The sequence below is a fragment of the Oncorhynchus keta genome, chromosome 1, assembly GCF_023373465.1.
Source record: "Oncorhynchus keta strain PuntledgeMale-10-30-2019 chromosome 1, Oket_V2, whole genome shotgun sequence".
Classification (NCBI taxonomy): domain Eukaryota; kingdom Metazoa; phylum Chordata; class Actinopteri; order Salmoniformes; family Salmonidae; genus Oncorhynchus; species Oncorhynchus keta.
Genome location: NC_068421.1, coordinates 660,106 through 673,877, shown reverse-complemented (window position 1 = coordinate 673,877; position 13,772 = coordinate 660,106). Strand labels below are relative to the sequence as shown.

General features: G+C 50.5%; 1 protein-coding gene across 1 annotated transcript in view; it reads left to right on the top strand.

Annotated features, from left to right (window-relative positions):
- Positions 1 to 13,772, top strand: part of LOC118378378 (ventricular zone-expressed PH domain-containing protein-like) — a 280,439-nt gene that overhangs the window by 208,481 nt on the left and 58,186 nt on the right.

Below are 13,772 nucleotides of genomic sequence, written 5' to 3'. Positions count from 1 at the left end.
CCTGATCCTCCCTGTCTAACACACCTGGTCCTCCCTGTCTAACACACCTGATCCTACCTGTCTAACATAACACACCTGATCCTCCCTGTCTAACACACCTGATCCTCCCTGTCTAACACACCTGGTCCTCCCTGTCTAACACACCTGGTCCTCCCTGTCTAACACACCTGATCCTCCCTGTCTAACACACCTGATCCTCCCTGTCTAACATAACACACCTGATCCTCCCTGTCTAACACACCTGGTCCTCCCTGTCTAACACACCTGATCCTCCCTGTCTAACACACCTGGTCCTCCCTGTCTAACACACCTGATCCTCCCTGTCTAACACACCTGATCCTCCCTGTCTAACATAACACACCTGATCCTCCCTGTCTAACACACCTGATCCTCCCTGTCTAACACACCTGGTCCTCCCTGTCTAACACACCTGATCCTACCTGTCTAACATAACACACCTGATCCTCCCTGTCTAACACACCTGATCCTCCCTGTCTAACACACCTGATCCTCCCTGTCTAACACACCTGATCCTACCTGTCTAACATAACACACCTGATCCTCCCTGTCTAACACACCTGATCCTCCCTGTCTAACACACCTGATCCTCCCTGTCTAACACACCTGGTCCTCCCTGTCTAACACACCTGATCCTACCTGTCTAACATTACACACCTGATCCTCCCTGTCTAACACACCTGGTCCTCCCTGTCTAACACACCTGGTCCTCCCTGTCTAACACACCTGGTCCTCCCTGTCTAACACACCTGGTCCTCCCTGTCTAACACACCTGGTCCTCCCTGTCTAACACACCTGGTCCTCCCTGTCTAACACACCTGGTCCTCCCTGTCTAACACACCTGGTCCTCCCTGTCTAACACACCTGGTCCTCCCTGTCTAACACACCTGATCCTACCTGTCTAACACACCTGGTCCTCCCTGTCTAACATAACACACCTGATCCTCCCTGTCTAACACACCTGATCCTCCCTGTCTAACATAACACACCTGATCCTCCCTGTCTAACACACCTGGTCCTCCCTGTCTAACACACCTGATCCTACCTGTCTAACACTCCTGATCCTCCCTGTCTAACACACCTGATCCTCCCTGTCTAACACACCTGATCCTCCCTGTCTAACACACCTGATCCTCCCTGTCTAACACACCTGGTCCTCCCTGTCTAACACACCTGGTCCTCCCTGTCTAACACACCTGGTCCTCCCTGTCTAACACACCTGGTCCTCCCTGTCTAACACACCTGGTCCTCCCTGTCTAACACACCTGGTCCTCCCTGTCTAACACACCTGATCCTACCTGTCTAACACACCTGGTCCTCCCTGTCTAACATAACACACCTGATCCTCCCTGTCTAACATACCTGATCCTCCCTGTCTAACATAACACACCTGATCCTCCCTGTCTAACACACCTGATCCTCCCTGTCTAACATAACACACCTGATCCTCCCTGTCTAACACACCTGGTCCTCCCTGTCTAACACACCTGATCCTCCCTGTCTAACACACCTGGTCCTCCCTGTCTAACACACCTGATCCTACCTGTCTAACACACACCTGGTCCTCCCTGTCTAACACACCTGATCCTCCCTGTCTAACACACCTGATCCTCCCTGTCTAACACACCTGATCCTCCCTGTCTAACATAACACACCTGGTCCTCCCTGTCTAACACACCTGATCCTCCCTGTCTAACACACCTGGTCCTCCCTGTCTAACACACCTGGTCCTCCCTGTCTAACACACCTGATCCTCCTGTCTAACATTACACACCTGATCCTCCCTGTCTAACACACCTGGTCCTCCCTGTCTAACACACCTGGTCCTCCCTGTCTAACACACCTGGTCCTCCCTGTCTAACATTACACCTGGTCCTCCCTGTCTAACATAACACACCTGGTCCTCCCTGTCTAACACACACCTGGTCCTCCCTGTCTAACACACCTGGTCCTCCCTGTCTAACACACCTGGTCCTCCCTGTCTAACACACCTGGTCCTCCCTGTCTAACATTACACCCTGATCCTCCCTGTCTAACACACCTGGTCCTCCTGTCTAACATAACACACCTGATCCTCCCTGTCTAACACACCTGATCCTCCCTGTCTAACATAACACACCTGATCCTCCCTGTCTAACACACCTGGTCCTCCCTGTCTAACACACCTGATCCTCCCTGTCTAACACAACCTGATCCTCCCTGTCTAACACACACAGCTGATCCTCCCTGTCTAACACACCTGATCCTCCCTGTCTAACACACCTGATCCTCCCTGTCTAACACACCTGGTCCTCCCTGTCTAACACACCTGGTCCTCCCTGTCTAACACACCTGGTCCTCCCTGTCTAACACACCTGGTCCTCCCTGTCTAACACACCTGGTCCTCCCTGTCTAACATAACACCTGGTCCTCCCTGTCTAACACACCTGATCCTCCCTGTCTAACACACCTGGTCCTCCCTGTCTAACACACCTGATCCTCCCTGTCTAACATAACACCTGATCCTCCCTGTCTAACACACACTGGTCCTCCTGTCTAACACACCTGGTCCTCCCTGTCTAACACACCTGATCCTTCCTTTCTAACACACCTGGTCCTCCCTGTCTAACACACCTGGTCCTCCCTGTCTAACACACCTGATCCTCCCTGTCTAACATAACACACCTGATCCTCCCTGTCTAACACACCTGATCCTCCCTGTCTAACATTACACACCTGATCCTCCCTGTCTAACACACCTGATCCTCCCTGTCTAACATTACACACCTGATCCTCCCTGTCTAACATAACACACCTGATCCTCCCTGTCTAATACACCTGGTCCTCCCTGTCTAACATAACACACCTGATCCTCCCTGTCTAACACACCTGGTCCTCCCTGTCTAACACACCTGATCCTCCCTGTCTAACACACCTGATCCTCCCTGTCTAACATTACACACCTGATCCTCCCTGTCTAACATTACACCTGATCCTCCCTGTCTAACACACCTGATCCTCCCTGTCTAACACACCTGATCCTCCCTGTCTAACATTACACACTGATCCTCCCTGTCTAACACACCTGATCCTCCCTGTCTAACACACCTGATCCTCCCTGTCTAACATTACACACCTGGTCCTCCCTGTCTAACACAACACAGCTGATCCTCCCTGTCTAACACAACACAGCTGATCCTCCCTGTCTAACACACCTGATCCTCCCTGTCTAACATTACACACCTGGTCCTCCCTGTCTAACACAACACAGCTGATCCTCCCTGTCTAACATTACACACCTGGTCCTCCCTGTCTAACATAACACACCTGGTCCTCCCTGTCTAACACACCTGGTCCTCCCTGTCTAACACACCTGATCCTCCCTGTCTAACATAACACCTGAACCTCCCTGTCTAACACACCTGATCCTCCCTGTCTAACACACCTGGTCCTCCCTGTCTAACACACCTGATCCTCCCTGTCTAACATAACACCTGATCCTCCCTGTCTAACACACCTGGTCCTCCCTGTCTAACACACCTGATCCTCCCTGTCTAACACACCTGATCCTCCCTGTCTAACACACCTGGTCCTCCCTGTCTAACATTACACACCTGATCCTCCCTGTCTAACACACCTGATCCTCCCTGTCTAACACACCTGGTCCTCCCTGTCTAACACACCTGATCCTCCCTGTCTAACATTACACACCTGATCCTCCCTGTCTAACACACCTGATCCTCCCTGTCTAACATTACACACCTGATCCTCCCTGTCTAACATTACACACCTGATCCTCCCTGTCTAACACACCTGGTCCTCCCTGTCTAACACACCTGATCCTCCCTGTCTAACATTACACACCTGATCCTCCCTGTCTAACACACCTGATCCTCCCTGTCTAACATTACACCTGATCCTCCTGTCTAACATTACACACCTGGTCCTCCCTGTCTAACACACACAGCTGATCCTCCCTGTCTAACAACACAGCTGATCCTCCCTGTCTAACACACCTGGTCCTCCCTGTCTAACATTACACACCTGATCCTCCCTGTCTAACACACCTGACCTCCTGCTGATCCTCCCTGTCTAACATTACACCTGGTCCTCCCTGTCTAACATTACACACCTGATCCTCCCTGTCTAACACACCTGATCCTCCCTGTCTAACATAACACACCTGATCCTCCCTGTCTAACATAACACACCTGATCCTCCCTGTCTAACACACCTGGTCCTCCCTGTCTAACACACCTGATCCTCCCTGTCTAACACACCTGATCCTCCCTGTCTAACACACCTGATCCTCCCTGTCTAACATTACACACCTGATCCTCCCTGTCTAACATTACACCTGATCCTCCCTGTCTAACACACCTGATCCTCCCTGTCTAACACACCTGATCCTCCCTGTCTAACATTACACACCTGATCCTCCCTGTCTAACATTACACACCTGATCCTCCCTGTCTAACACACCTGATCCTCCCTGTCTAACACACCTGATCCTCCCTGTCTAACATTACACACCTGGTCCTCCCTGTCTAACACAACACAGCTGATCCTCCCTGTCTAACACAACACAGCTGATCCTCCCTGTCTAACACAAAATGATCCTCCCTGTCAAATGTTTTATTTTTATACACCTGGTCCTCCTGTCTAACACAACAAAGCTGATCCTCCCTGTCTAACATTAACACCTGGTCCAGTGCCTGTCTAACATAACACACCTGGTTCCCTTTAACCTTGGTCCTCCCTGTCTAACACACCTGATCCTCCCTGGGAACAACCCTGTCTAACACACTGATCCTCCCTGTCTAACAACCTGGTCCTCCCATCTAACACACCTGATCCTCCCTGTCTAACAGAGTCACCTGATCCTCCCTGTCTAACAACCTGGTCCTCCCTGTCTAACACACCTGATCCTCCCTAGAGAGGAAGTGGTCACACCCCATCCTCCTGTCTAAGACACCTGGTCCTCCCTGTCAACATTACACACCTGATCCTCCCTGTCTAACACACCTGATCCTCCCTGTCTAACAGGAAGTGGTCAACACACCCATCCCTCCCTGCTAATAGACCTGATCCTCCCTGTCTAACACACCATCCTCCCTGTCTAACATTACACACCTGAAGTCCTCCCTGTCTAACATCACCTGACCTTTGTCTAACACACCTGATCCTCCCTGTCTAACACACCTTCCTCCCTGTCTAACATTACACACCTGATCCTCCTGATAACACACCTGATCCTCCCTGTCTAACACACCTGATCCTCCTTGCTAACAGACACACCTGGTCCTCCATGTCTAATAGAACAAGTGGTCAGATCCCCCTGTCTAACACAAATAGAGCTGAAGTCCCTGTCTAACACACCTGATCCTCCTTTGCTAATTACACAGGAAGTCCCTGTCAACACCCCATCAATCCTCCCTGCTAACATTAGAGGACCTGGTCCTCCCCTAACATCAACCTGGTTTGCTAATAGACCTGGAAGTGGTCAACACCCTGATCCTCCTTGCTAATAACAGGAAGTGGTCAACCCCTGATCCTCCCTTGCTAACACAGAGGAAGTGGTCAACACCCTGATCAACCTTTGCTAATAGAGACCTGAAGTCCCTGTCAGGACCCCATCAACCTTTGCTAATAGAGAGGAAGTGGTCAACACACCCATCAACCTTGCTAATAGACCTGAGGAAGTGGTCACATTACCCCATCAACCTGAGAGGAAGTGGTCAGGACCACCTAGATCCTCCCTTTGCTAATAGAGAGGAAGTGGTCCCCCATCAACCTTTGCTAATAGAGAGGAAGTGGTCAGGACCCCATCAACCTTGCTAATAGACACAAGTGGTCCTCCCTGTGCTAATAGACAGGAAGTGGTCAGGACCCCAACAACCTTTCCTAATAGAGAGGAAGTGGTCACACCCCATCCTCCCTTGCTAATAGAGAGGAAGTGGTCCCTGACCCCACATTTGCTAATAGAGAGGAAGTGGTCAGGACCCCATCAACCCTTGCTAATAGAGAGGAAGTCCCTGTCAGGACCCCATCAACCCTTGCTAATAGAGAGGAAGTCCCTGTCAGGACACCCATCCTCCTTTGCTAATAGAGAGGAAGTGGTCCTCCCTGTCAACCACCTGACCTTGCTAATAGAGAGGAAGTGGTCCCTGTCTAACATAAAATTGAGAACTTTTTTCAAATAGTTTTAGTGGTCATATTCAACCTTTTCTTAAGAACAAATACTTATTTAGAGGAAGTGGTCAGGACCCCAGTGCCTTTGCTAATAGAGGGTGGTCAGACCCCATCAACAGATTTTTAATAGAGAGGAAGTGGTCAGGACCCCATCAACCTTTGCTAATAGAGAGGAAGTGGTCAGGACCCCATCAACCACTAGGGTCTACCTTCCTCCCCTAGCGAATAAGGAAGTGGTCAGGACCCCATCAACACAGTTTGCTAATAGAGAGGAAGTGGTCAGGACCCCATCAACCTTTGCTAATAGAGAGGAAGTGGTCACGACCCCATCAACCTTTGCTAATAGAGAGGAAGTGGTCAGGACCCCATCAACCTTTGCTAATAGAGAGGAAGTGGTCAGGACCCCATCAACCTTTGCTAATAGAGAGGAAGTGGTCACGACCCCATCAACCTTTGATAATAGAGAGGAAGTGGTCAGGACCCCATCAACCTTTGCTAATAGAGAGGAAGTGGTCAGGACACCATCAACCTTTGATAATAGAGAGGAAGTGGTCAGGACCCCATCAACCTTTGCTAATAGAGAGGAAGTGGTCAGGACCCCAACAACCTTTGCTAATAGAGAGGAAGTGGTCAGGACCCCATCAACCTTTGCTAATAGAGAGGAAGTGGTCAGGACCCCATCAACCTTTGCTAATAGAGAGGAAGTGGTCAGGACCCCAACAACCTTTGCTAATAGAGAGGAAGTGGTCAGGACCCCATCAACCTTTGCTAATAGAGAGGAAGTGGTCAGGACCCCATCAACCTTTGCTAATAGAGAGGAAGTGGTCAGGACCCCATCAACCTTTGCTAATAGAGAGGAAGTGGTCAGGACCCCATCAACCTTTGCTAATAGAGAGGAAGTGGTCAGGACCCCATCAACCTTTGCTAATAGAGAGGAAGTGGTCAGGACCCCATCAACCTTTGCTAATAGAGAGGAAGTGGTCAGGACCCCATCAACCTTTGCTAATAGAGAGGAAGTGGTCAGGACCCCATCAACCTTTGCTAATAGAGAGGAAGTGGTCAGGACCCCATCAACCTTTGCTAATAGAGAGGAAGTGGTCAGGACCCCATCAACCTTTGCTAATAGAGAGGAAGTGGTCAGGACCCCATCAACCTTTGCTAATAGAGAGGAAGTGGTCAGGACCCCATCAACCTTTGCTAATAGAGAGGAAGTGGTCAGGACCCCATCAACCTTTGCTAATAGAGAGGAAGTGGTCAGGACCCCATCAACCTTTGCTAATAGAGAGGAAGTGGTCAGGACCCCATCAACCTTTGCTAATAGAGAGGAAGTGGTCAGGACCCCATCAACCTTTGCTAATAGAGAGGAAGTGGTCAGGACCCCATCAACCTTTGCTAATAGAGAGGAAGTGGTCAGGACCCCATCAACCTTTGCTAATAGAGAGGAAGTGGTCAGGACCCCAACAACCTTTGCTAATAGAGAGGAAGTGGTCAGGACCCCATCAACCTTTGCTAATAGAGAGGAAGTGGTCAGGACCCCAACAACCTTTGCTAATAGAGAGGAAGTGGTCAGGACCCCATCAACCTTTTCTAATAGAGAGGAAGTGGTCAGGACCCCATCAACCTTTGCTAATAGAGAGGAAGTGGTCAGGACCCCAACAACCTTTGCTAATAGAGAGGAAGTGGTCAGGACCCCATCAACCTTTGCTAATAGAGAGGAAGTGGTCAGGACCCCATCAACCTTTGCTAATAGAGAGGAAGTGGTCAGGACCCCATCAACCTTTGCTAATAGAGAGGAAGTGGTCAGGACCCCATCAACCTTTGCTAATAGAGAGGAAGTGGTCAGGACCCCAACAACCTTTGCTAATAGAGAGGAAGTGGTCAGGACCCCATCAACCTTTGATAATAGAGAGGAAGTGGTCAGGACCCCATCAACCTTTGCTAATAGAGAGGAAGTGGTCAGGACCCCATCAACCTTTGCTAATAGAGAGGGAAGGGTGGTCAGGACCCCAATAGACAACCCCATTTTGCTAATAGAGGAGGTAGTGGTCAAGACCCCATCAACCTTTGCTAATAGAGAGGAAGTGGTCAGGACCCCATCAACCTTTGCTAATAGAGAGGAAGTGGTCAGACCCCATCAACCTTTGCTAATAGAGAGGAAGTGGTCAGGACCCCATCAACCTTTGCTAATAGAGAGGAAGTGGTCAGGACCCCATCAGACCTTTGCTAATAGAGAGGAAGTGGAGGACCCCAAACCTTTGCTAATAGAGAGGAAGTGGTCAGGAAGAAACCACCTTTGCTAATAGAGAGGAAGTGGTCAGGACCCCAAACCACTGTTGACTAATAGAGATGTGAAGTGGTCAGGACCCCATCAACCTTTGACTAATGAGAGGAAGTGGTCAGGAAGAAACAACTTTAGACAATAGAGAGGAAGTGGTCAGGACCCCAAACCACTTGACTAACCACTGTAGACAACTGAGAGGAGGAGGTCAATGAAGAGACAGAGCCTTACTCAATCTGTAGACAGTGGTTTAATGTAGGGAGAAGAAACCACTGTAGACAACGGAACTGTCAGGAGGTAGGGAAAGATAATCAGGGAAGATGAAGGAGATGTGAGGAGGTAGGGAGAAGAAACCACTGTAGACAACTGAGATGTGAGGAGGTAGGGAGAAGAAACCACTGTAGACAACTGAGATGTGAGGAGGTAGGGAGAAGAAACCACTGTAGACAACTGAGACGTGAGGAGGTAGTGAGAAGAAACCACTGTAGACAACTGAGATGTGAGGAGGTAGGGAGAAGAAACCACTGTAGACAACTGAGATGTGAGGAGGTAGGGAGAAGAAACCACTGTAGACAACTGAGATGTGAGGAGGTAGGGAGAAGAAACCACTGTAGACAACTGAGACGTGAGGAGGTAGTGAGAAGAAACCACTGTAGACAACTGAGATGTGAGGAGGTAGGGAGAAGAAACCACTGTAGACAACTGAGATGTGAGGAGGTAGGGAGAAGAAACCACTGTAGACAACTGAGATGTGAGGAGGTAGGGAGAAGAAACCACTGTAGACAACTGAGATGTGAGGAGGTAGGGAGAAGAAACCACTGTAGACAACTGAGATGTGAGGAGGTAGATGAGAAGAAACCACTGTAGACAACTGAGATGTGAGGAGGTAGGGAGAAGAAACCACTGTAGACAACTGAGATGTGAGGAGGTAGGGAGAAGAAACCACTGTAGACAACTGAGATGTGAGGAGGTAGGGAGAAGAAACCACTGTAGACAACTGAGATGTGAGGAGGTAGTGAGAAGAAACCACTGTAGACAACTGAGATGTGAGGAGGTAGGGAGAAGAAACCACTGTAGACAACTGAGATGTGAGGAGGTAGGGAGAAGAAACCACTGTAGACAACTGAGATGTGAGGAGGTAGTGAGAAGAAACCACTGTAGACAACTGAGATGTGAGGAGGTAGGGAGAAGAAACCACTGTAGACAACTGAGATGTGAGGAGGTAGGGAGAAGAAACCACTGTAGACAACTGAGATGTGAGGAGGTAGGGAGAAGAAACCACTGTAGACAACTGAGATGTGAGGAGGTAGGGAGAAGAAACCACTGTAGACAACTGAGATGTGAGGAGGTAGTGAGAAGAAACCACTGTAGACAACTGAGATGTGAGGAGGTAGGGAGAAGAAACCACTGTAGACAACTGAGATGTGAGGAGGTAGGGAGAAGAAACCACTGTAGACAACTGAGATGTGAGGAGGTAGGGAGAAGAAACCACTGTAGACAACTGAGATGTGAGGAGGTAGGGAGAAGAAACCACTGTAGACAACTGAGATGTGAGGAGGTAGGGAGAAGAAACCACTGTAGACAACTGAGATGTGAGGAGGTAGGGAGAAGAAACCACTGTAGACAACTGAGATGTGAGGAGGTAGGGAGAACAAACCACTGAGATGTGAGGAGGTAGTGAGAAGAAACCACTGTAGACAACTGAGATGTGAGGAGGTAGGGAGAAGAAACCACTGTAGACAACTGAGATGTGAGGAGGTAGGGAGAAGAAACCACTGTAGACAACTGAGATGTGAGGAGGTAGGGAGAAGAAACCACTGTAGACAACTGAGATGTGAGGAGGTAGGGAGAAGAAACCACTGTAGACAACTGAGATGTGAGGAGGTAGGGAGAAGAAACCACTGTAGACAACTGAGATGTGAGGAGGTAGGGAGAAGAAACCACTGTAGACAACTGAGATGTGGGGGTAGGGATGCACATCAATCAGGCATTATGTCATTCAAACCACTGGAGTCATTAAGCTAGCTACTACCCCCCCACCCACCCACCCACCCACCCCCTCAAAGCAGCATTGCTCATTTCTGAATAGCAGACATGTCTTTGAATAGGACTCTTCATGGTTGGGTACAATGAGATAAATGTATCTCTCTGGAGGATAAAGCATTTTTCTGAAGTAGTGTGGAACATGAGGGGCCCAGATGTTCTGGAGCTGCACTAGGCGTCACAGGGACTCACTGGGTAGACTGGGCTTCAGGGGGTTTCACTGGGTAGACTGGGCTTCAGGGGGATTCACTGGGTAGACTGGGCTTCAGGGGGACTCACTGGGTAGACTGGGAATCACAGGGATTCACTGGTTAGACTGGGCTTCAGGGGGTTTCACTGGGTAGACTGGGCTTCAGGGGGTTTCACTGGGTAGACTGGGAGTCACTGGGATTCACTGGGTAGACTGGGAATCACAGGGATTCACTGGGTAGACTGGGCTTCAGGGGGATTCACTGGGTAGACTGGGCATCAGGGGGATTCACTGGGTAGACTGGGCTTCAGGGGTTTCACTGGGTAGACTGGGCTTCAGGGGGGTTCACTGGGTAGACTGGGAGTCACAGGGATTCACTGGGTAGACTGGGAGTCACAGGGATTCACTGGGTAGACTGGGAATCAGGGGGATTCACTGGGTAGACTGGGCTTCAGGGGTTTCACTGGGTAGACTGGGAATCACAGGGATTCACTGGGTAGACTGGGCTTCAGGGGGTTTCACTGGGTAGACTGGGTTTCAGGGGTTTCACTGGGTAGACTGGGAATCACAGGGATTCACTGGGTAGACTGGGCTTCAGGGGGATGCACTGGGTAGACTGGGCATCAGGGGGATTCACTGGGTAGACTGGGAGTCAGGGGGATTCTCTGGGTAGACTGGGCTTCAGGGGTTTCACTGGGTAGACTGGGCTTCAGGGGGATTCTCTGGGTAGACTGGGCATCAGGGGGGTTCACTGGGTAGACTGGGCATCACAGGGATTCACTGGGTAGACTGGGCTTCAGGGGGATTCACTGGGTAGACTGGGCATCACAGGGATTCACTGGGTAGACTGGGAATCACAGGGATTCACTGGGTAGACTGGGCTTCAGGGGGATTCTCTGGGTAGACTGGGCATCAGGGGGATTCATTGGGTAGACTGGGCTTCAGGGGGGTTCACTGGGTAGACTGGGAATCACAGGGATTCACTGGGTAGACTGGGCATCAGGGGGATTCACTGGGTAGACTGGGCTTCAGGGGGATTCACTGGGTAGACTGGGCATCAGGGGGATTCACTGGGTATGTCCGAATACCCGTACTTAGTAGGCATTTTGGTTAAAAATCAAATCAAATGTTATTGGTCACATACATGTGATTAGCAGATGTGATTGTGGGTGTAGCCAAATGCTGCTGCTTCTAACTCCGACAGTGCCGTTTTTTACAATATGTGACATATTGAAAATGGAGTCCGTTTTAAATGTCAAAATGTCATACCCAGTCCGGCTTTTCATCTCGTAGAATTGCACTGCTCTGCTTTCAGGAAGAGAGTCGCTTATTTGACAACAGCTGAAAAAACCAAGCTGGATCTCCTGAGACGAGTCTCTTCGTCAATAGTAATAGTATTTCTACTAGATGAAAAGCCGGAGGGGTGCGCTGGACCAAAATGACAGAATGGAGGGAATCAATGTTACACGTTAGATGTTCTCACTAGGATCAGTACGTTGATATTTCTTGCTTCGTATGTACTAAACAATACTTTCTGAATAGTATGTAGTTGTAACGGCGTTCTTCGTTTGTTGAAAGAGAGTCGGACCGAAATGCAGCGTGGTGGTTACTCATGTCTTTAATGAATGAATCGCGGTACATGGAAATAACTGATACAAATACAAAACAACAAAACGGAAAGTGAAACCTAATTACAGCCTATCTGGTGAAACTACACAGAGACAGGAACAATCACCCACGAAATACACAGAGAAACCCCGGCTACCTAAATACGGTTCCCAATCAGAGACAACGAGAATCACCTGACTCTGATTGAGAACCGCCTCAGGCAGCCAAGCCTATACAACACCCCTACTCAGCCGCAATCCCAAATACTACAAACCCCAATACGAAATACAACAAAATAAACCCAAGTCACACCCTGGCCTGACCAAATAATTAACGAAAACACAAAATACTAAGACCAAGGCGTGACAGAACCCCCCCCCAAATGGTGCGGACTCCTGGACGCACCTCAAAACCATAGGGAGGGTCCGGGTGGGCGTCTGTCCATGGTGGCGGTTCCGGCTCGGGACGTGGACCTCACTCCATTAATGTCCTAGTTCCTCCCCTCCGCGTCCTGGGATAATCCACCCTCGCCGCCGACCATGGCCTAATAGTCCTCACCCAGAACCCCACTGAACTGAGGAGCAGCTCGTGACTGAGGGGCAGCTCGGGACTGAGGGGCAGCTCGGGACTGAGGCAGCTCGGGACTGAGGGGAAGCTCGGGACTGAGGGGCAGCTCGGGACTGAGGGGCAGCTCGGGACTGAGGGGCAGCTCGGGACTGAGGGGCAGCCCGGAACTGAGGGGCAGCCCGGAACTGAGGGGCAGCCCGGGACTGAGGGGAAGCCCAGTACTGAGAGGAAGCCCAGTACTGAGAGGAAGCCCAGTACTGAGATGAAGCTCAGGCTGGTAGTAGGCTCCGGTAGATCCTGGCTGGCTGGCAGATCTGGAAGATTCTGGTTGACTGGCAGATCTGGAAGAGACTGGTTGACTGGCAGATCTGGAAGAATCTGGTTGGCTGGCAGATCTAGAAGATCATGGCTGACTGGCGGATCTCGCTGCTCTATGCAGACTGACAGCTCTGGCTGCTCCATGCAGACTGGCAGCTCCTTGCAGACTGGCAGCTCCTTGCAGACTGACAGCTCCTTGCAGACTGACAGCTCTGGCTGCTTCATGCAGACTGACAGCTCTGGCTGCTTCATGCAGACTGACAGCTCTGGAGGCTTCATACAGACTGACAGCTCTGACTGCTCCATGCAGGCTGACAGCTCTGACTGCTCCATGCAGGCTGGCAGCACCTTGCAGACTGGCAGCTCCTTGCAGACTGACAGCTCCTTACAGACTGGCAGCTCTGGCTGCTTCATGCAGACTGACAGCTCTGGCTGCTTCATGCAGACTGACAGCTCAGGCTGCTCCGAACAGGCAGGAGGCTCCGGCAGCGCTGTAGAGGAGGAAGGCTCTGATAGCGCTGAACAGGCGGGAGACTCCGACAGCGCAGGAGGGAAGGAAGGCTCTGATAGCGCTGAACA